This window comes from Canis aureus, chromosome 6, assembly GCF_053574225.1.
Source record: "Canis aureus isolate CA01 chromosome 6, VMU_Caureus_v.1.0, whole genome shotgun sequence".
NCBI lineage: Eukaryota > Metazoa > Chordata > Mammalia > Carnivora > Canidae > Canis > Canis aureus.
The window spans coordinates 27,171,762-27,195,430 of NC_135616.1; the positions used below are offsets into that span (position 1 = coordinate 27,171,762).

At 45.5% G+C, this 23,669-nt stretch overlaps 1 protein-coding gene and 1 pseudogene across 6 annotated transcripts in view; both read left to right on the forward strand.

Annotated features, from left to right (window-relative positions):
• The window catches only part of FHOD3 (formin homology 2 domain containing 3), a 464,855-nt gene that overhangs the window by 22,144 nt on the left and 419,042 nt on the right, over positions 1 to 23,669 (forward strand). The gene's annotated exons all lie outside the window — the stretch shown is intronic.
• LOC144316637 (U4 spliceosomal RNA) lies at positions 5,718 to 5,842 on the forward strand (annotated as a pseudogene).

Consider the following 23,669-nt stretch of genomic DNA (forward strand, 5'->3'; position numbering starts at 1 on the left):
GCGGCCCTCTCCCAGGGGCGGCGCTCGGGCATCTGCCGGCCCCCGGGGTGCCAGAGCACAGTGGCGGGTGTGCAGGGAGGGCAGCCTCCCACCCACAGAGGAGGGAGGGAGCTTTCGGTGTCCGTGAGCCACGAGGAAGGCTGCAGAGCTGCAGGTGACGCTGTGTGTGTTCTCGGATGCGCCCCAGGTTGGACTCTCGGAGAGACCGCGAAGCCTTGCTGTCCCTGTGGCCCCGGCGGCAGAGCCTCCTGCCTCTCAGACACTGCCTCTCCCAGGTGCTTGCTGTGCGGGAGCCTGGGTGCTCCGTAGGTCAGGCCTCCGACTCTTAATTTCAGCTCGGGTCATGATCGCAGAGTTGTGAGATGGAGCCCCATGCTGGGCTCTGCTTGGGGCCTGGGGCCTGCTTGGGATTCTCTCTCTCCCTCTATTTCCACTCCCTCCCGCCCAACAAATAACAAGAACAAAAAAAGCAAAAGAATGTGGATTTACCAACTTTCTGGATGTGACTTTGTGTGGTTGGTAAACAGGACCCGGTAGAAGTGTGGCTCCTCCCACCTCTTTCTTGCTGAGGGAGGGGGTGCCAGGCCATTGAGGTGGGGACTTCTTGTAAGAGGATGGCAGACATGAGGGTGGAGGGAAGATTGTGAGCTGATGCCAGGGTCTGAGGACAGGTGAGGAGGGAGGGTGGGGTGCATGCTCCACCCTTGCAGGTGAAAGAGCAGTGGGTGGCTGGAAGATGGCCTACCTTCCACCCCGGGCCTGGGGCCAGGGGAATGGGCCAGGGTACACATTGCAGTAAATTGTGCTTGTTTTCTTCACTGCAGCATCTGAGGTTGGTCCTCACTTACAGCTGTGTGGGGCATGGGTGAAGGCGAAGCCAGAGCCGAGGCCCCAGGAGGGAGCTGGGGCTGTCCTGGAACCCATAGGCCTGAGAGGAAGAGCAGGTTTCCTGGGGGGAGTGGGTAGGTTTGGTGTGGGGCACACTGAGTTAGAGCTGCGGGGCCCGACAGGCCGCCCCCTTCAGTTATTGGTCATCACCAACACCTGGAGGCCTGCGTGCCTTCAGGGACTTGGCAGGGTCCCCTTTGTCCAGGCTGATCCATCATTATGTCTCACCATTGTCTGAATCACTGTCTTTGCTTCATCAACCTGGCTGTCTTTTGCTTCAACGTGGATGGAACTGGAGGGTATTATGCTGAGTGAAGTAAGTCAGTCGGAGAAGGACAAACATTATATGTTCTCATTCATTTGGGGAATATAAATAATAGTGAAAGGGAATATAAGGGAAGGGAGAAGAAATGTGTGGGAAATATCAGAAAGGGAGACAGAACGTAAAGACTGCTAACTCTGGGAAACGAACTAGGGGTGGTAGAAGGGGAGGAGGGCGGGGGGTGGGAGTGAATGGGTGACGGGCACTGGGGGTTATTCTGTATGTTAGTAAATTGAACACCAATAAAAAATTAAAAACAAAACAAAACAAAACAAAAAAAAACCCTGGCTGTCTTAGTTTCCTCACATTCCTAGCTGCTTCTAGCTTGCCTGCCTTTGTTTCTGCCTTGTCTCCATCCTCCCGCCCCCCTGCCCCTCTTCCTGGCTGGGTCATCCTCCTCTTCTGGCGTTAACTCACTCATCCATTCCACTGGCACTTACTGCCGCCTGTAAAATGCCAGATATGGCTGCTGGGCGCTGCCACCTGCCACCCCCACACCCCACTATGGAAACGCTCCTTTGGCTGTTTAGTGCAGCATGCTGGTTTAAAGCCAGGCTTTGGATCCCATAGACACATGCCTCCAGTCCCTCTGAGTTTCAGTTTCTACATACATAAAATGGCAATAATAATGCTTTTCTGAGAGGGTGGTTGCAAGCTTTAAATGAAATGACATTTGGAAAGCATTTATCATGGTGCTTGGCCCTCTCAGGGAGAAAGGGAGGCATCTGCTGCTGCTTCTCTTTCTCGTTTTATCCCTGGCTTGGGATTCCCTCACTGGGTCCCTTCTCCTGTGGGAGTCAGACCGGTGTGGTCAGGAGTGAACTCAAGACGGAGGTGGGATGTAGTCAAGTATGGAAAGAAGATGTGAGTGTAGGCGGGTGGGAGAGTGGGGAGTAGATTGGAGGTTTGGAGAGGGGAGTGGGTTGAGCCAGGCCAGTTGATGCAGAGCCTGGGATGCCAGGCCTCGTTTCTGGCCTTTGAAACCAGGATTTGGTGTATCCATAATCATTATCATAGTAATGAGTCCTGGTGGTGATCGGCAGAGCTGGGGTCAAGCTACAAGGCTTTCGAGCAAATTGAGAAATGCAATCAGTGTATTTTGAGTCTTGGATGGGAACCAAATATCCAGGGAGATATTAGAACATGTCTGCTAGTTATTCCTAATCTAGAAAGATAGTTAAACTGGCAATTATGATCTTGCTTGATGGATGTTGTAATTGAGGGGTGAAAGTTTTTGGAAAGAATGATTTCAGTACTTTCACAATATTCCCCTGAGAGGGCTGCTGCTGCTGAGTCTCTCTTCCTTCTGAGGGGACACAGGGCTGAGGTGGAGGGCAGGAGTGGTTGGAGCTGCCTTAGTGGTGGGAACTGGGAACTAGGCGCTGAGGCTGGTGGTGCAGGTGGGTCCTCTTCTGCTGCCATCAAGAGTGTCGCTTTGCCTGACTACACACTCTGGGGGTGCTAGAGGAGTGGGGAGAGGCATCCCAATATGCCTGAGGCTGTGACCCAAGCCAGCAAGGGCTGCATTTTGTGAGTAATTAAACATGCTATCTGAAGCCTTCTCATTATCTGCAATCTTGCCTCACAGACAATCCCATCCATTGCAGTCTTTTTTTTTTTTTTTAAGTGTCCTTGCCATGGTGCTAAGTGGAAGAATTTGACGGTGTGCTCCATTGCTGGACTTTGTGTTCTAAATTTTGCTTCCCATCTGCTTTGCGTGCTGCTGCCAACGCCCCACATTTTGTGGCCTTGGCTGTGGTGCCCATAAGAGAAGTGTGCTGAGCTGAGTGGAGAACAGAAAGATGGTCTGGTTAGAAGAGCTTTGCTTTGGATCTTGTGGCCAAAGGCCTAAGTGATTTGATCTTTTTAATTTGACATTCACGGTCCTCTACAACCTGAGTTCAGCCTGCCCTCCATCCCACTGTCCCCTGATTCCTCAGTCCCCCAGCCATTTCCTGTCCCTTTGCAGTATCCCTCTTTTCTAGATCCACATTGCTGCAGAAGCAGTGGTCCCTGCAGTGAACTGAGGGAAGCTGGTCCTGGGACATGGCATCCTTGTGTGTTCCCCAAGCTGTAATACATTCATGAAGGTAGGATTGGAGATGCAGGAGATGACTTGGTTTCATGCAGCTTCCTCCACCCACACCCGATCTGGTCTCTGACTGAGCCGAGCTCTGCACCCCCACACCGGTGCTCAGCTATTTCCCATTCCCCAAATCCTCCCCGTTTCCAGGCACTGGTTCAGATAGATGCTGTCACCTACATAGAGGCTGCTCCACTGACGGCGGCTGGAAGTCACCATTCTCCTTGCCTTCCCAGTGATGAGTCTCCACCTTCCTCAGGTTTTCCTTCTCTTTAGATTATGAGAATGGGTTTGAATTCCTTCTCCCTACGGAGAGGAAGAACACTCACTGGGTAGGATCCTGCTCTCAGTCATCTTTGATCCCCTGAAGTCACTGCCACCGCCTCTTCCAACAACTTCTCAGCTTTTTCTTTTTTGCTTTTCTTTGCTTCAGATTTATGGTATTAAGTTTTTTTTGATGCGTTCTCCATCCTGGTTCTAGGTTTTTTTGTTTGTTTTTGTTTTGTTTTGTTTTGTTTTTGGTTCTAGGTTTTTGATGTGTATGTAATTAGAAAGTGGCCAGAAGATTAAATCTGAAAAGGTCAGTCCCATCTCAGACTTAATTTCTCATATGTTACTGTCTGGCTTTTGAGACCCTCCCTCTCCAAATAAAAATGGTTCATAAACAGCACAGGCTGAGAGCTTGAATCGTTGAGCAGAACTGTAAACAGTCTTATTATGCCAAGGAGATAAAAGTGAGAGTTGGGCCTTACAAAGGTGGAGATATCCTGGAAACACCCCATGCTTATAAATACCCTCCCACTTTAGTCAGGAACCCTGGAGGACTACATCCTAGGAGAAATAGCTTGCTAAAATAGGCCAACTTTATAAAGACTGAAACCCAACCTTAAACTAGCTAACCAGAAATAGACCAAATTTGCAAAGACTGAAACTAAGCCTCAAATCAGCTAAACTGCTGATTTGGATTAAGATGATCTGTTCCTGATCTAGTTGCCTGTCCCAAACTAAAGAAAATCAGAAAATCATGTATCATCTAGATCCTTTGTACTTTTACATATACATATAATATCCATCACTCAGTTAAATATCAGGCATAATAAGAAGCAGGATCAAGAGAAGAAAAAGTCAAAACAGTCAAAAACCACACAGCTGGTAGATATTGCAGTTATCAGGCAGGGACTTTAATGTCTGTGATGAAGAGGTTCAAGACAGTAAATGACAAGATGGAGAATTTCACCAGAGAATTAGAATCTATTTACATAAAAAATCAAATAGAAAAAACAATCAAATAGAAATTCTAGAACTAAAATAGAATCAATGGTATTAAGCATAAATAGGTGGTTTTAACACTAGCTTAGACACAGCTGAAGAGAGTTTAGTGATCTAGAAGATAGGCCAGTTAAAAATATCCTGTCTAAAACAGGAAGAGAGGATCCCTTGTTGGCTCAGCAGTTTGGTGTCTGCCTTTGGCCCAGGGTATGGTCCCAGAGTTCCAGGATCGAGTCCCACGTCGGGCTCCCAGCATGGAGCCTGCTGCTCCCTCCTCCTGTGTTTCTGCCTCCCTCTCTCAATCTGTGTCTCTCGTGAATAAATAAATAAATCCTAAAAAAAAAAAAAAAAAAAAAACAGGAAGAGAGAAAAGATGAAAAATAAAATTGAAAATGCCCACAAAAGATACATGATATATAATAAAGAGGTGTAACACACATGTCAGTTGGAACCCCATAAAGATAATGGAAGAGGCAATATTCTAAGAGATACTAACAGAGAATTTTCCAAAACTAATGAAGTGTACCAAACCATAGACTAAAGAAGTCCTATAAACCCCAAGCAGGATAAATGTAAAGAAAGACACAAACACATGCCAGTAACATTTCTGAATGCCAAAGACAAAAAGACAATTCAAAAGCAGCCTGAGAAAAAAGACCTATTATTCTTGAAGAAACAAGAGGAAGACTAACAACAGAGTTCTCAGCTGAAATGATGGACTCTAGGAGACAATGAAATACGTCTTTCAACTGTTGAAAAGTAAATGCCAAAGTAGAATTTTATACCGAGGTTTTCCTTGGAGATAAAGATGAAATAAAATCATTTCCAAGAGCAAAGACTGAATTTATTGCCAGCAAATGCACCCTAAAGAATACTAAAAGGGATTCTTCAGAAAGAAGCATTTATGATTCCAGTTAGAAGCATGGAGATGCAGGAATGAAGAGCAATGGATAAGGCAAATGTGAGGAAATCTAAATGAATACTGACTGTAAAAAGCAATAATAATGTCTCATGGAACTAAAGTACATGTAAAATCAAAATAGACAATAAGCAGGAATAAAAAAGGAATGGGGGTAAATAGGAATGAATTATTTTAAAGTCCTTTTATATTCTAGACAATGGGAAAAGTAGTAATCAATGAAAAGTGAAGGATGTAGCTTTGCACAGTGGCAGTATCGTAGCCAATGAGGTTTATCTGAGGCACAATTATTGCTAATTGAAAGAGTGAAGGATGTTATTTACATGGTAGTCCTTAAAATAATAGTAAAATAATATATAATTAACAAGATAATAGAGGAGAAGAGAGTATTGAAGAAAACTTGACTAACCCAAAAGAAGGTGAGAATTGAGAGAAAAAAGAACACTGAACAATAGGAAAAATAGAAAATGTGTAGAATGTAGATTTAAATCCAAGTATATCCATAATTGCATTAAATAAAAATGGGTGAGGGGTGCCTGGTGGCACAGTCAGTTGAGTGTCTGACTCTTGGTTTCGGCTCATGTCGTGATCTTTTTTTTTTTTTTTTTTTCAGATCGTGATCTTAATGTTGTAGGATTGCACCCCTCACTTGGCTCTGTGCTTAGCATGGAATATGCTTACCACTCTGTCTCCCTCTGTCCCTCCCCACTGCTCTCTTTCTCTATCTAAAATAAATAAATGAATCTTTTAAAAAATGAGTTTAAAAATGGGTTAAGTATTCCAATTAAAACTCTGAGATTGTGAAATTTAATTTTAAAAAACCTGGGGCACCTGGGTGGCTCCCTTGGTTAAGTGTCTGCCTTTGTTGGCTCAGGTCATGATCTCAGGGTCCTGGGTGGAGCCTGGTGTCCTGCTCCCTGCTCAGCAGTGAGTCCACTTCTCCCTTTCCCTCTGATCTCTCTTACTGTCACTGTCTCTCAAAAAGATAAGTAAAAATCTTAAAAAAAAAAAAATCAGCAAAATTCAGTTAATGCTCCTTACAAAAATACCTTAAATATAGGGAGTCAACAAGACTGATAGTAAATGAATGGAAAAAGGACATTCCATGCAGATCAGGTGATATAGCAAATGAGACAAAGTGGAACTTAAGGCAGAAAACATAACTAGATACGAAGAGGAACAATCAACCAAGACACCAGAAACCCAAATTTGTTTATATCTAATTATAGAATATATGAAATGAATTTTGATAGACAAAATAACCTGTAATATCATGTAAATAGACAAATTTACAATTAGAGTGGCTTTTTAGCATGCTTTTTAAGTAACTGATAGCAGAAGATGACAATAAAATCTGCTTGGCTCTAGAAGATTTTAATTGAATGCTATCAACCAGTATAACCTATCTGACATGTAGAGATCATTATGCCACATAATTGTGGATTATATATTCTTTATAAGTGCATATGAAAGGAACATTTGACAAAATTTACATATTTGGGTCTTAAAGAATTGGATCTGTAAATAAATCCTTTCTATAAAGAATTCCTTAGGACCAGATATCCTCATTAGTGATGCAAATATTTAAAGAAGAACTAGCACCAATCTTATACCAACTCCTCTAGAAAATGGAAAAAGAACACTTCCAAACTTATTTAATGAATATAACCTTGATCCCCAATCCTGACAAGGACATTACAAGAAAGAAAACTGCCTGAGTCAATCTCTTTTGTAAGTATAGATATGAACCTAAAGAAAATGTTGGCAAAATAAGTTCAACAATGTAGTCAAAGGGTAAGACAGAGTAGTACCAAGTTGGAATAATTCTAGAAGTGAAAATTTGGTTGAATATTTAAAAATCAGTGTTACTCAATATGCTAACAGGCTGAAGGGAAAAATCATGTTCATAATATGAAAAAGCATTTGTTAAAGTTTATATTCATTTGTTTTAAAAAAACCTCTTAGCAAACTTGGATCTCAGCAAACTGCAGATATTGATGAATGATGTCTCTTTAAATATAGAACAAACATCATATTTAATGGTAAAATACTCAAAGCCCTGAAACTAGGACTGAGACAAGGAAGTCAGTTATAATCACTTCTTTTTAACATGGTACTGGAAGTCCTAGTAAGTACAACAAAGCCAGGAAAAGAAATAAAAAGTATGAAGATTTGAAAGGAAGAATAAAATTGTCATTCGTAGACATCATGATTATATATGAAGATTATTCAGAATAATCTATACTTCATCACCTAGAATTAACAAATGAATTTAGTAGTCACTGGATACGAGATCAGTATACAAAAATTAACTCAATTTCTGTATCACAGAAACAAAATCTAGAAACTTAAAATGATAAAAAAATAAAATCATCAGATATCTAGGTGTACATTTGACCGAAGACATTCTAGACCTCTACTTAGGAAATTGAAAGGTATTTTTAAAAACTGAATTAAATGGACAGATATATAATGTTCATAAATTGGAAGACTCAGTATTGCAAAGATGTAATTTGTCTTAAATTGGTGTATGTAATCCCAATTAAAATCTAAGTAGATTTTCCTTTTTTTTGTAGAAACTGACAAACTGATTCTAGTATTTATATGGAAATGCACAAGACTGAGAATGGCCAAGGTAGTCTTGAAAAAGAACAAAAGAGAGGACTTACATTGCCAGGATGAAGATTTATTTCAAAGTTATAGTACCTAAAACATGTGGTATTGATGCAAGGGCTCCCTCATCCCCAATTTAGTGCAGTAGTGCAAGGTCTATAACTAGACCTTGGAACAGCATGGAGTCCAGAGACATACTCACACGTGTATTAGTGATGACAGAGGTAATGCTGCCGTGTAGTGGGAAGAGGTTTATCCTTTCAGTAACTGGTCCTAGGTTAATTGGATATCCGTATGGGAATAAATGCTTCCTGCCCCTTATGTTGCATTATATTAAAAATTCAATTCCAGATGGATCATAAATCTAATGGTGAAAGGTTAAATAATAAAGTCCCTACATGATAATAAAGGAAAATAATATTCACAACTTTGGATAGGCAAAGATTTTTAGGTAAGATGCGAAAAAGCACTAGCCATAAAAGAATAAATGTGATAATTTGGAGTACATTAAAATTAAGATTTGTCCATCAAAAGACACCAATACAGGTTGAAAGGCAAGTCACACAATGGGAGAAGATATTTATGGGCTCTTTATCTATCTGTATGTATGTATTATTCAACAAAGGACTCATATTCAAAATACGTAAAGAGTGCCTACTTCTACTAAATAAATAAGAAAAGACAGACTAATAGAAGAAGAGGGGAAAGACTTGAACAGGCACTTCAAGATAATACCCAAATGGCCAATAGACTTTATTCACCAGGGACACGCAAAAAAAATTTTTTTTTCTTAATTTGCACACCCACCAGAATAGCTAAAATTCAAAAGCATGATAAAACTTAAGGTTGGCAAAGATGTGGAACCAAAGCAATGGTCACATACCCACTTTTAAATACTCTTTTTACAGCTACAGAACTGAACATTTGCATGCGCTCTATGACTCACCATCCCATACTTATAAACCCAACAGATACATAAACATAGATGCCCGAAAGATGTATGTAAAAGTCTTCACAGTAGCAATCTGTGTGATACTAAATAACAGAGACCACACTATGTTTATCAGCAGTGGAATGGATAATTGTGTTGTATTCATACAATAGCATGTCCTACAGCTACTGAAAATCAGTGTGCTGTTACATCCATGTAACAACATGGATGGATCTCGCAGACATATATTTGAAAGAAAGAAGCTAGACTGGAGAATACTTAATTTATATCAAGTTCAAGTATGGGAAAGCTAATTTATAATTTTACCATTTAAGATAGGAGTTACCCTTGTTTTTGTTTTTAAAGATTTTATTTATTTATTTATTCATGAGAGACACACAGGGAGAGGCAGAGACATAGGCAGAGGGAGAAGCAGGCTCCCTGCAGGAAGCCTGATGTGGGACTCAGTCCTAGGACCCTGGGATCATGACCTGAGCCAAAGGCAGACTCTCAACCGCTGAGCCCCCCAGGTGCCCCTAGATTACATTTGGATGAAAAAGGGGATTAACATAGAACGAGGAATGCTCTATGTTATTATCTGAGTGGTGGTGACATGGATGTATTCAGTGTTTTCTAAATGGCTTATCCTTAGATAATAAAAAAACTTATGTAAAAAAACCATAGAGGATGGAAACCATTGATATAGAATCTCCTGGCTTTTGCCATTGCGAATTGGCTGTGTGGAAAAGAAGGAGGTGATGATAACGTCCCTGGTATTTTTCAGATACTCTGATTTTGAGATTGTGCAGTAGCAGATTTATCCTCATCCCTAAGCACAGTGAGTGCTTTAGCATCATGGTTTTTGAGGAACCTCAGGACCAGGAATTATTGAAATGAAAAGAGAAGGGCCATTCCTGTGGCTCTTCTCTTTCTTGGAGACACTAGAGCTCCATCGTCTCTGCCTCACTCATAATAGATGATGCTGGCAGTGGGCAGAGTGCTGTGGGCAGAAGGAAGGAAAGCAAAGGCTCTTTTTTGTCTTCCACTGCCCCCCCTTCTTCCCCCTCCTCTTTTTTTCACTCTGCTGCAAAGAGAATTCTTGATAGGGGAGCCCACACCCACAGATGAAAGAGACAGAAGGGCATTTATTTAACAAAAGGACAGATGTAAATTAGTATTTTGTAGACTGAGACACAAATGCTAAGATTTCAGAATGTAGTAGAGCTTAGACCCAGTGGGCGGTAGAGAGGGCTTCTTTGAGAAAGCAAGAATTCCATTTTCAGAACCTGAATGAAAAGATGTTTTAAAAACTTTATTCAGGGCATGTTATGGGCTGAATGTTTGGGTCCCTCTAAAATTCCTATGTTGAAGGTCTAACCCCCAATGTGATGGCATTTTGGAGGTGAAATGTTTGGAGGTGATTAAAATTTAAATGATGTCATAAACCATGGCCATGATGGAAGTAGTCCATCATAAAAGGGACTATAAATAGTCCTTTATAGTATAAGGGACTATAAGTAGCCCCTTATATCTACATATAGGGATTTTGTGTCCTTATAAGAAGAGGAAGAGGCAGGAGAGATCCCTCTCTTCACACGAAGGTACCAAGGAAAGGCCATGGGAGCTCATAGTAAGATGGCGGCCATCCCTGATCTTGGAGACCCAGGATCAAGTCGAGTCCCGTGTCGGGCTCCCTGCATGGAGCCTGCTTCTCCCTCTACCTGTGTCTCTGCCTCGACCCCCCCCCCCCCCCCCGTCTCTCATAAATAACTAAATAACTAAATAAATAAATAATTAAAAAAAAAAAAAAAAGATGGTGGCCATCTACAAGCCAGGAAGTCCAAGAAGTGAATCTACTAACAGGTTGATCTTGGACTTCCTAGCCTCTGTAAGAAAGAAATGTCTCTTGTTTGGGTCACCTAGTCTCTGGCATTTTGTTATAGCAGCCCAAGATAAGACAGCAAACTAAAGCTTCACTTGTTCTAATGGTACTGGTTCCTATAAAATGAACCACAGTTATCTCTTCCCTGAGGGTGTTTCCCTGTGGAGTGCTGTTAGCTGGGACCACTCAGCAGCCTAGCCATGTCCATCTTCCGTGAGCACGGTGGTTGAGCTGAAATAAAAAATGTCTTGTTAAAAAAAAAAAAATGTCTTGTGTTCACACTAGGGCTTTCAGTCTGGCCCCATCTTGGTAATGGGAAAGTCAAGGAACGAAGTGAGACACACTTGAGTTTATGGGAACTGAAAGATTCAACTGTGCCTGCCAGGGCCATAATTAAGTTGACTTCCAAGTCAGGCTTTCCTTTTAAATTCTGCCTGTCGTTAGTTTCACCAAGTAAGTTAAAAACGTTATTTACTCCTAAAAAATGGTATCATAAAAGAATTCACTATTGATTCTTAATTAGTGCTGCTTCTCATGTTATCTAGTCTGAGTTGAAAATTCTTTTCTCCAGGGCGCTTGGGTGGCTCAGTTAGCCAAGCGTCTGCCTTCGGCTCAGCTCATGATCCTAGGGTTCTGGGATCGGGCCCTGCCTTGGGCTCCCTGCTCAGCAAGGAGTCTGTTTGTCCCTCTTCCCCTGTTCATGCTCTCTTTCTCTCTTTCTCTCTCTCTCTCTCTCAAATAAATAAATAAATAAATAAAATCTTCAGAAAAGAAAATTCTTTTTTCTGATTTAACAGACGGTACATTTCAATGGTGCACAATTTCCCCCACATATTTCATAGGAGTAAAGTAGTTCAAACTTTAGAAAATACTTGAGAAAATAATACTGCACATTTGGTTTGTGAAAAAGTCGAAAGAACGTCACTGGCTCAGGAAGCAGAGCCCTAGAGGGAGCGGGTGCCCTGCAGCTTTTGCCTTTGCCACGCTGCTGTTTCTCTGCTCTGAGTCTGGCATTTTAAAGCCAATGATTCAAGAGGTTTGCTTCTGCAACGACCAGTTATCTGCTAACCAGCCAAAAATAGCCACCAAATCAGTTTCTTTCCGTGGTATCTTTGCAAAGTGTGTCATGAGGTTTCTTTGAATCTGGAGATTTTCTTGCTAATTTGGGAAGCAGCTGGGGAGATTGACAGAGGTCACAGGGACCCATGCAGCTCTCCAAGGGAGCTCAGGGCTTTCCCTGACTCCCCAGAGTCAGTCCTTTCCCAATGCCGAAGCCATAGACTTCATCACTTTTATTTCATTTTATCTTTTTTTAAAAGATTTTATTTATGTATTCATGAGAGACAGAGAGAGAGAGGTAGAGACATAGGGAGAGGGAGAAGCAGGCTCCCTGCAGGGAGCCTGATTCAGGACTCGATCCCAGGACCCCAGGGCCATGACTTGAGCCAAAGGTAAACACTCAACCAATGAGCAGCCCAGACATCCCACATCTTTATTTAAATAAAAACTTATTTTTTAAAAATGAAAATTGTGTTCATTAAAGATAAGGAAAACCTGCTGGAGTCCTGGCCCAGCCCTGTTAGGGTCTCTGTAAGGGTAAGATGAGTCAATACATGTGTAGCATCAAGACTGTGTTTGGAGGACAGAGAATTCTCAGTGGTTAGTTGCGTAGATATATTGTGAGCTAGCCATCGTTAGTGCTTTACCTACAAAATCTTGACTCTTCCCGATAGTTCTACGAGGTGGTTGGTAGTGTTTCTTATTTTATTGAGAAGGAAGAAGAGCCCCAGAGAAGTTATCTATGTAATGTCACACAGTTACTGAGTGGCAGCACCGGGGACTGATGCGAAGTCTTACTTCTCCACCACTGCCGTATTTGCTCTGTGACTGTGTCTCAAACGGGGGTGTGAGCCTCCTGGAAGGTTTGCAGACGTTTTTGTTTGTGGGAGGGTTGTCCTTGAGTTTATGGCTTGAAAAATTCTGCTTTATGTAAGAGGTTGACAACAGTTTCCTATGAAGGGGCAGGGAGTAAGTATTCATGCTGAGTGGGCCGTAGAATCTCTGCTGCAACTACTCAAATCTTGTGCTGCAACTGGCACCATAGACAAACCTTGAACAAATGCATATGTTCCAATAAAGCTTTATTTGCAGGAACAAGTGGTGGGCTGGATTGGACCCGTGAGCCATAGTTTGCTGACTCGTGCTTTATTCCATGCTATCTTCTTTTCTCCCTAGTGCTCCTGCTTCTCTCTTGGCAGCATCCCTGCTTTCTTAGAAGCCTTCTATTCCACATTCTCAGTTGTCAAAGTCCTACATTCTACTAATGTGTGACTGGCTGCCATATACTGGGCACTGGGGCTAAGGCAGTGGTCAGAATGAAATTCCTGATCTCATGGAGCTGACATTCTGCTGGGGAGACAGACAGGTGTATGTCAGGTGGTGAAGGATAAGAAGAATATAACACGGGGTGAGGGAGGGCCAGGGCTGCTATTTTATATGGAACAGTGAAGGAAGGCCTCCAGAAAGGTGACATTGTAGCAGAGGCCTACAGGGAGGGAGGAGAGAAGCTACATGGCATTCTAGGGGAAGAGTATTTTGGGTTCCAGGGAGAGAGAACAGCAAGTGCAAAGGTCCTGAGGCAGGAGTGTGCTTGGCATGTTTGAGGAACAACCAAGAATCCGGAGTGGCTAGAGTGCAGTGAGTAAGGGGAAGAGCAGTGGGAGAGGCGGACAGATAAAGGGCAGTTCAACTGTAGAGCTTCACAGTGAGTAGCTGCTGGGGGATTTTGAGCTGCAGAGTGTCAAAATCTGATTCATACTACAAGGGATCCCTTTGGCTGCCGGGTCAAGAGAGAGACTGTAGGGTAGGTAGAGGTGATACCAGGATCCTCATTGCGAGGGTGATAGTGGCAGAAGTCAGAGATTCTGAATATATGGTGAAGGTAGAAGCACAAGCTTTCCCAACAGACTGCATGGGATGTGGGAGGAAGAGGGGGGTCAAAGCTGGCTGGTGGTTATGGCCAGAGCAGCTGGAAGGTCAGAGGAGCCTTCTGCTGAGACAGGAGGACTGTGGGAGAGCAGGTTTGTGGGCAAGATTAGGGGCTTAGTTTGGGTGTATCAAGGTGGGGTGGTCGGTTGGGTATCCAAGTGCAGATGCCACATAGGCGATGGATTTTCAAGTCTGGATTTTAGGTTGGGGCTACATAGCAGGGATGGGTGGTCTTTAAAGTCCTGAGCTGGCTGGGGCTGCTCAAGAAGTGAGTGCAGAGATGCGGTGGGCTAAGCTGGAGGCCATAGCTCCCTCCTGATTTCACTGCCCCTTGCTGACCTCACGCCTCACGGCTTGTACCTAAAACCACTCCACCGCCGCCCCCCCCACACTTAGATTCTACTTTATTTGGTAAAACTCAGAAACTAACCACCACTTCACATCTCCCCACCTCCTGCTCTCCGAAGAAGCCAGTTCCCGAGGGACAGAGGGCTGTGGCTTGGGGGTCATCCACCATCTCCGGGCTTTATCCTCAGGCAGCCCACGGCCTGCGGTCAGGCCTCCAGACCTGAAGCTCTCAGCAGCAATAGGAGGAAGCAAAAGCAAGCTCCCACTTCCTGCTGTCTGCTATCCACAGAGCTACCAGAGATTCCAGAAACTTGACACCAGCCCCATCCCTCCCCTCTGAAACCTTTGTTGTGTGTGCACAGCATGCAGGAGAGTGTGTGGGCACCTTCGTCCCATGCGATCTGCTCTGGCCTGCCCTTGCGCCCTCTCCCGTGTCCCACCCCCATCACCCACACTCCGCATGTGAGCAGCGCAGAGCGGGGTTCTGTCTCTGTCCTTACCAGTCCTGGTCTCCATGGTTCTGCCACCCAGAAGAACCACTCCTGTGCTCAGCATTATATAATACATGTGTAGCCATTGTGCTAAAGGCACCAGAAGATTCTAGAGAGACGTAAATCACTGCAGTGCAGAGGCTTCATCTTTTAAACGTATTCCCTCATGATGATGAAGGAGGGGTTAGAGATGGGATCAGAGACGTGCTGCGGCTTGGCAGTCTGGTGGCTGCAGGGAGTGGGACAGGGTGGTTCAATCACTCAGGGCTGTATCAGGGAGATGAGAAGGGGGGAGGTGGGCGAGTCGAGTTTTAGCCCAACTGTGAAGGAGGAAAAACAGGACTGGAGAAGAGAGGAGGCCAGCTGGTTTGTGGCCCTGCCACGTGAGCATGTTCCTAGCAATGCTACAGACGTCTTGGGGAGGGCTGCATGGACCCCTGAGCCACTAGGAGATGGAATCCCAGGACAGAACTTGAGTGGGATGCGCAGGGCACCTGTAGCTCAAGAAGGGCAGGTAGCTTTCTGTGGCTTATGCCAAGTTCAATCCACTCCTAGTGCCCCCTAGGGTCAGCTTGGAGGTCAGGTCTCAGGTGGAAGGACGAGGTGATGGCTTAGTCATGCCTACCGGGAGTGTGTGTGGCTGGGTGCTCCTCTGGTCTGGGAGGCAGTTTCTACACTGACAGGGGATGTTTGGACTGTAGCAGCGCGTGGTGTTTCCCACACACCTGCAGGGGATTGTGCTGCATGAACCTGATACCCACTGAAGTAGATTTGGCTTGAAATTAACCAACTTTAAGTGCAAATTAACCAGATCTATTAATTTTTTTTTAAACTCACAGGTTTTCTCCTTGTGCGTTGGAGGTGACCCTTAACATTGTTGTGGCCTGTGTATTATGTCACGGAGTGGATTACACAGAAGCTTCTCAAGAAGCGAAAACAAAGCATCTGAGAGAAAAAAAAAGCCCAAGTAGCGAGAGATTTCCTTTCCCAAAAGGAAATGTTTGTAAAAGTATTTCAAGTGCAGTAAAGTGCCCTATAAATGTAAGGACTTATTATTATGCATTGCTTGAGGCAGACCAACTCAGCCATAATGCAAACAATTGCAGAACAGACGTCCTTACTGCTCCTCCTTCCTGTGAAGTTGGTTCACGTGGATGGTGAAGATGACCTCTGAGGATGAGCTCTTCCTGACCTGGGTAAAGGTTTTGCTGGTGAGGGCAGGCTGAAGGCAGGGGCCTGTGGCCTTGCAGGACCCGCTGTGGATCATTTTGATGGCTAGTTCATCCAGCAGAAGTCCAGCCCATGAAAAATTGTCTGTGTTTCCAGTTGTGTGAGTTGGTTTCACATGGGGAGGCCAGCCTAGTCACTGAAAATGATTTGGCTGCTGGGCACCCCTCTGTGTATGGGCTCCGTCTCCTCCCAGCAGGGAGGTCTCCCTGGGAAATCACATCAAGGTCAGGAGCATCAGAGTGTGTATTTTGTTCCAGTTAGTGAATGCAACATCAGAGTATGTATTTCGTTCCATTCTGGCCCACTAGATGCTCAGTACCTCCTGGTGAGTGAGTGAGTGAGCATACATGGAATTGGAGCCATGAGGGTGGCTCACAGGCAGTGGCAGGCCCGGGACTGAGTGTGTTCCTGCCCCCAAGAGTTGACATTCCCTTTTCCCTCCCAAGTCCCTCCCCTGACCTCTGAGTTCTGATTACATCCAGATCACAGATGGGTGCTAATCACTTTGTAAGATTTCCTTCAAAGAGGTGTATATCCAATTATTTCCTTTTTTTTTTTTTTTTTTTTTTGAGAGAGAGAGAGAGAGAGAGAGAGAGGCAGCATGCACGATGGGGAAGAGGTGGGGCAGAGGGCAAGGGAGAGAGACTCTTAAGCAGGCTTCACTCTCAGCATAGAGCCTGATGCCGGGCTTGATCTTAGGACCCTGAGCTCATGACCTGAGCTGAAATCAAGAGTCGGAGGCATAACCTATTGAGCCACGAGGTACCCCTTTCCTATTTTCTTTTGTAAAAAGGTAAAAAAGTTATTGAAAATAAGGTACACATAATTTCCCCTGTGTTTGATAGAAATAGGCTCCAAGACACCTATTGTTAGTAAGCATCCAAAAAACTTTTGGATTGCCTGATAAAATAAGAATCTTTAAGAGGAGGGTCTGAGTCACTGTTCCTGACTTCTGTATATACTCAATTGACAAAAGAATAGGATTGATCATCACATACTACACTAAAAGTTAGTGTCTGTACTTTGTAGGGGGCCCCTTGCTCCTGTGAGTACCTCAGTGTCAGCAGATGAGTAACACAGGGTGTGCTGGCCTGGCTGCACCCCCTGTAACTATAGGGCTTCTTTGGGGTGCACCTCGGGGAGAATTCTGGCATCATGGTCTGGGTCTGGTTGGGAGGTAGAAATCACACAGTGATTTAAACAGGGGAAGTGTATATATATATATATTTAAAACATTTTATTTATTTACTCATGAGAGACACAGAGAGAGGCAGAGACATAAGCAGAGGGAGAAGCAGACTCCCTGCAGGGAGACTTGATCCCAGGAGCCTGGGATCATGACCTAAGCCCAAGGCAGACGCTCAACCACTGAGCCATCCAGGCATCCCAAGGGAAGTTTATTATTAAGAATTATTAGGCTACAATGAGAGAGTATAGGATATATGAAAACTGTCCATGGTACCCCAGGGCTGAGGGAGAGTGTACAAGGAAGGATGGACTTGGAAGGGGTATAGACCTGGTTGGAGAAGGCATCGTTGATTGCATTAGATGGTAGAGAAGTTTGCTGGTTTGGCGGGTCCTTGATCACTGGACAAACAGGAAGCAAGCCCCCAGAATTGAGGTGGGGTGGGCAGGCGGTGGGGGTGTGGGTGTGTAGTGGGAGGGAACACCGGTGCAGGCACGAGGCCTGGAGCCCAAGTATCTCTGTCCAGAAGGCTGGACCATCAGGACCATAGGAGAGAAACCCCAAGGAGGCAGTGGGTGAGCAGAAGGAACTGGGGTGCTAGTGTGGGCAGGAGCTAGACGGGCCTCATGTCTGTCCCAAAAGGGGATGCAGGAAGGTGATGGCTGGGCTGACTGTGCAGGGGCTGCAGGGTTGCTGGGAGATAGAACATTCTGGCTGTGGAGCTGGGGCAGAACCTCACTGGACGTCCTCACCCCATACCCCCCCTCCCTCGGCAGCGCCTTCCTCCTGTAGCATCCCTCCAGCACCACTGCTGAGAAAGCTTCACGTTGCTTCGGTGAAGGACAAATGCATGGAGGAGTTCCTTCCATTAATGCAGAGCATGGATTGTGGGGGGAGTCTGGAGTGAGGGGGAAGGCTGGTGACAACTGGCTTCCTTGGGTCCCCCTTCCTGCAGCGCCCCCGGCCCTAGCACGTCTGAGAGGATGCATGGTTCCCACTTCCTCTGGGCTATCCTGGTTGCTTCTCGAATGTGGCTCTCACAGGGACTGGCTCTCCTTATAAGACGGCAGCTTCTCCTCTGGCAGCCAGGGCAGCGAGGACAGTGGTGGAGGAGGACCATGAGCCCCATCACAGGCCTGCCGCACAGCTCCAGGTGACAGGGGTTGTGTGTGCCAGGAACCCAGTGCCCGCTGGAGAGCCATGCTTTATGACTTCCACTTGATGCCTTGGGGTTGGGGCAGTGGCATCTCTGAGGACTCCCAGAGGATGCCCCCTTCTCTCTCTCTCCCTCCTTCTCTCCCCCCTTCAGGCCAACTGGAAGTACAAAATGCTTGAAGGGCGTGTGTTTCTGCAGGCCCAGACTACTCTCCAGGCACAGCTTGGGTGGTTCTTGGAAAGAATCTTTCTTGATTGGTGCATTTTGGGCACAAGGACAGGTTCTGGCCTGTTGCCAACACGGGCTGGACCCAGCTCTCGGCTCAGTTGGGGTGGGTGGCTGTGCACTTAAAGGTGAGGTGCCAGCTGCAGGTTTGGAAGGGCTGGGGCCTTCAGCATCCTTCTGCCAGAGCCCTGGCTCCCGGACGTTCTGGCTTCACTGATCCCAGGTGGCCTCTGGCATCTATGGGCTTTCATCACACCTCTGCCCCTGCTGTGTGGTTTGAAGGCACAGCCGAGGAGAGGAGCTGAGTCAGAGCCACTCTCTGCTCCCTGGGGTGGCACCTCTTGGCTCGCATCTGCTCTGTTTGCTTGTTTGTGTGTCTCACACAACTGTTGCTTGTGGGCATTTTACAGGCAGAGGATTTTCTTTCTTTCTTTTTAAAGATTTTGTTTGTTTGTTTGTTTATTTATTTATTTATTTGACACACAGAGAGAGAACACAGGCAGGGGGAGCAGCAGGCAGAGGGAGAGGGAGAAAGCAGATTCCTTGCTGAGAAAGAAGCCCGACATGGGGCTTGATCCCAAGACCCTGGGATCATGACCTGAGCTGAAGGCAGACGCTCAACTGACTGAGCCCCGCAGGCACCCCAGGCAGAGGATTTTCACCCTTTTTGTGTATCTGTTGTCCACACTGTCCTTGGCCGGGGGTACAGACTCTCTGTAACTTATGCTCATCCACCAGGCCTTGGATCCCTGGAGTTGCTGGTGCTCCTGGGCTTGCCTCACAGTCAGCCCCAGAGGCTCACTGACTCTGTGAGAGCTGACTTTCTAGACTTTCTCAGGGTCCAATTATTACTTGCCAAAGGAGGGAAGGAGGAAAAATTAGTCCTGGAGTGGATGGCTGTGGGGCAGACATAACTTTGTCTTTGAGCACTTGACAGGTTGACATTTGGGGTGGTTGTTGGTCAACTCGACTTCTCTGGGAGTTCATCCACAAGCTGAAAGGGTTCCATGTTGTCCCCACTTAACTTGGTGGGATGGATTCAAACCCATCGCTTGTAAAGCTTATCCAGAGGGACAGATGATTTTGCCCTTTTGGATTTATAACCATCTTTGCCTTGGCAGTAACATGAGCTGTTGTACCCATTTCCAGATGGGAACAGTCCACTCTTTGAGACAATCTGATTGTCCTCCCTGGAATGTAGTGCGGGTGGGAGTGGGGCAAAATCCTTTGTCTTTGTTTGACAAACCCTGTCCTAGCAGTTCTCAAGGTCTGGTCCCTGGGCCAGCAGCTTCAGCAAAACCTAGGTGGTGGTTAGACGTGCAATCTGCCCCTGTGCCAGTGATCCAGAGACTCCTGGGGGTGGGGCCCAGCATTCTGTATTGTGAGAAGCCCCCCACAGATGACTCTACGTGCTCCTGTTTGAGAACTACTGCTCTACCCAATAGTCAGACTGGATGGACGGATGCCTTAGTGTACCATGAGTCCAGTTTCTGCTTTCTTTTCTTTTTCTTTCTTTAACTTCCAAGCCTTCATCCCTACCCCTCCCTCCATTCTTCATGTGTGCCTTTTGAAATCACATCCATATTCCTGGCCATAGTCAGATATTTCTTCCTTCATGATCCCTTGCCTGACACCGCCAACACCCCCACCACCACCTATGACAAGTGCGTTTTCTCTCTCCTGATGGAGCTCACTCTGCCTCTTCCCTCTCCATCCCTTTTCCTTCCCCCTTCTCTTTATCTCTCTCTCTCTTTCTCCCCTGCCCCCCACCTTCATTGCCTACGGTCTTCCCATAGAAACACCAACATCAGTGGGCCCTTGTTAGAAATGCAGAATCGTGGCCCTGCCCCACCTACTAAATTGGAGTCTGCATTTCACAAGATCTGTAGCTGATTCCTGTGTAGAAAGCATTCATTGAACCACTGAGTATACAAAAAAAATTTTTTTTCCTGGTTACATTTTCATAATACATTACAACAAAATATACACAAGCCCAGGGCAGCCCGGGTGGCTCAGCGGTTTAGTGCCGCCTTTAGTCCAGGGCCTGATCCTGGGGACCCGGGATCGAATCGAGTCCCATGTGGTGCTCCCTGCATGGAGCCTGCTTCTCCCTCTGCCTGTGTCTCTGCCTCTCTCTCTCTCTCTCTTTCTCTGTGTCTCTCATGAATAAATAAATAAATCTTTTTAAAAAAAATACACAAGCCCAGAGATTGACACTGACATGAGCAGACTCTCTGGGGGTCATTATTCATGTATCTGTTTCACCTTTGTTCTAAGAGTAGCTACACTCAGATGACCTGATTTTGAGATGGGAGTCATGCTTTAAACAACAGGTAACATCATGTCTTGCATAAAACAGGGATTCAATAACTAAGGACACCAAAGAAGAAATTAAGAATTCTTTACTACTATGAAGTATAGACTCCTTTCTAGAAATTGGAGTCCCAGTATATTAGATGAAGGCTGTTTTTGGTTGAGCTTTTCGTTCCTGCTAAATCTTGGTGCAGTGGCCATAATGTCTGTCTGAAACCTGTATGGCCTGGCTTCCCAGAAGGACGGTGAAGCCGGGTGAAAATGTGCCACATGCAGGGCCCAGGCATGGTTGAGATGCTCTGTACCAGGAAATCCGCTTTCTGACCTACTCTGAGATAACGTGATTGTAGGTTTTACTAGAATTCTCCAGTGGGAATGAGAAGGGGTGGAGTTGGGGAGAGAGGGAATCGTCCTGCTTGCCACTCTGGCTCAGAGCCTAGGGACTAATTTAATTAATCCTGTACGGAGCTCCAGCAGCTGATGAGAGGCATTCCAGAATCCACCTTTAAGCCCATTCAGTCTAGCACCCTTGGCTGCGTGCCCATCCTTCAGGAGCTGTGCCTGAGTGCCACCCTCCTTGGCTTTGGGAGCAGCTACAAGTCTCCAGGACCTGGGGTGGCTTTGTGGATGCCCACGGCACCGCCTTGTAGAAATAATTGTGGCCTTGGAGTCATAATATCAAGGTTCTAGTACTGTCCAGCATTTAATCTTAGCATGCTCTGTCCTGTTTTCCCAGCTTTGCTAGAGCTGGCTCAGGGAAATACCCACCTTGCTTTCTGTGGATGCTACTGTGTACATCACTGTCCCTGTCCTCCAGGTGGGCAGAAACTCGGATGCTCCTGTGCTCCTTACAGACCTCTGCTGCTATGGGGTAGTGGCTCTGAAGGGGTTAGCACAGGGGGCCTAAGGCATGAATGGCTCCTGCCTATTTGGCCATTTCCCTCCATGAGGGTGCATGAAGGTGTGTGTGACAACAGGTGTGTTTGTGCAGATGATGATCTGGGCATATTGCTGCAGGAACAGTGTAAGGGTTGGTGGCAGCCTTACAGGACACAGGACATGTTCATACACCAGACACATCGGGTGCTGCAGGGTCTGCCTGGCCAGAGCATTTCTCTGGAGGATCTGGGAATGATTACTTTCTGTCTACAACCAAACTGTGAGGGGGCCATAAGAAATTCACATTTTAGATGAATTAAAAAAAAACAACAACAAGCAGGCAAACATGTACATGTGTGCTTCTCCATGAAAATAGTAGGTATGAGGGTTTTTTTTTTTTTTTTTTTCCCCATGAACACCAGATCTCTTTACCTGAGTGCCCAATCAGAAAGGGACGTGAGTGAGGTCCTGTCACAGACGGGCCACTACTTCTAACTGAAGCCACTGGAACTGTTTCTGGGACCCGAGGAAAATTTCAATTTCGATTTTTTTTTTAAAGCCAACCTTGTAGTATACTTTTCAGCTGCAGAGTATCTCCAGATCCCAAACAGTGATGACTGATGACTGGTCTGAATCTACAAATTCAAAATTGCAAAGTAGAGTTTCACTCCAGAAAATATATACTGTGTTGAAAACGTCCATTGATTCCAAAAAGCTCAATCCTGAACAGTCATAGATTGAAGATTATTTCTGTACGAATGGTGGGATTCTCCAGACTCTCCAATGAGCTTGGAGCGTAGCTAGAGTCGTGTACCGACAATCTTGGTTTTCAGTTACAGAAGTGCACGTCCTGTGTAATGAGCGAGGTCCCCAAATGCCCCAGACCCGGTGACAGTGATAGTTCTGCTCTAGGCTGCTAGATAATCCCAGAAGAGGTGATGACTTTCTCTCTACAAACATTTATCAAACACTAATTAAAGATGACAACATGTTTGGGGGTTTTTCAGGGAATATTCACTTGAAGCACACGGCATCATAAATGGAAGTGTTGCAACTTTTGCCTTTCCCTACAAATGGCTGTTTAGAAGCTTGTCTTATGGTGGCCAGACGCTCCAGGAGAGATCTGAGAGTCATGTGGTCTTCTGCTAAGGAGCAAGGGCACTGTTTTTTTTTTTTTTAATTTAAAAATGGACCAGTTGTAATTTAGAAATACAGGGATGCCTGTGGATTTTTAAATTGGATTTAAAAAGTTGTGGCAAGGAGTACAGGGACCAGGCTTTAATTATAGCTCTCAGCAGCCCTATACTTTGTCATGTGAGGTGGGGGGAGGCATTGCCACCAGGCAGGGCTCTCGTAACCAGGGACATCAGGCATCTTGGGATGACGCTATTTGCTGTGGTGACAAAAGAGGAAACGGGAGCAGTGGATAATGACCTGGGTACCTGGGACCCTGAGTATGCTCATGGTGGCACAGAGCTCAGTGCGCTAGTAAAGAGTGGAGTGTTTTGTTGAGGGGATCCAGCTGGTCACTAAACTCGGGCTGTCTGGTCACATAGTTAATGAATCACTCAGGGAACAGAGGAGAGTCAAATTGTCTGCTGATTTCACACTGCTGATTTTGAAATCCTCTGGTTATTGAGAATGTGTCAGGCAGAGAACATTAGTGTTCTGCACGGTTGAAACTGAATGGAGAAATTGCACATTTTATCCAAGAGCATTTGAGGTAAAAGCGCCTTGGAGTCACCTGAGCCAGGGTCCAGAGAGGTGACAGAGAGAGTCAGGCGGGCAGATAGCCTTGGGTGAACCAGCAGAGCATATACCCCTGAATAGAGGATGGCTGCTGCCCATCCCAGCCTCCCTGGGCCTGGAAGGGATGGTCCAGAGCTTCCGGATCTTTCCATCCTTCAAGAGAAGCTGGAAACTTGGAATGTTATGAACAACCTCTT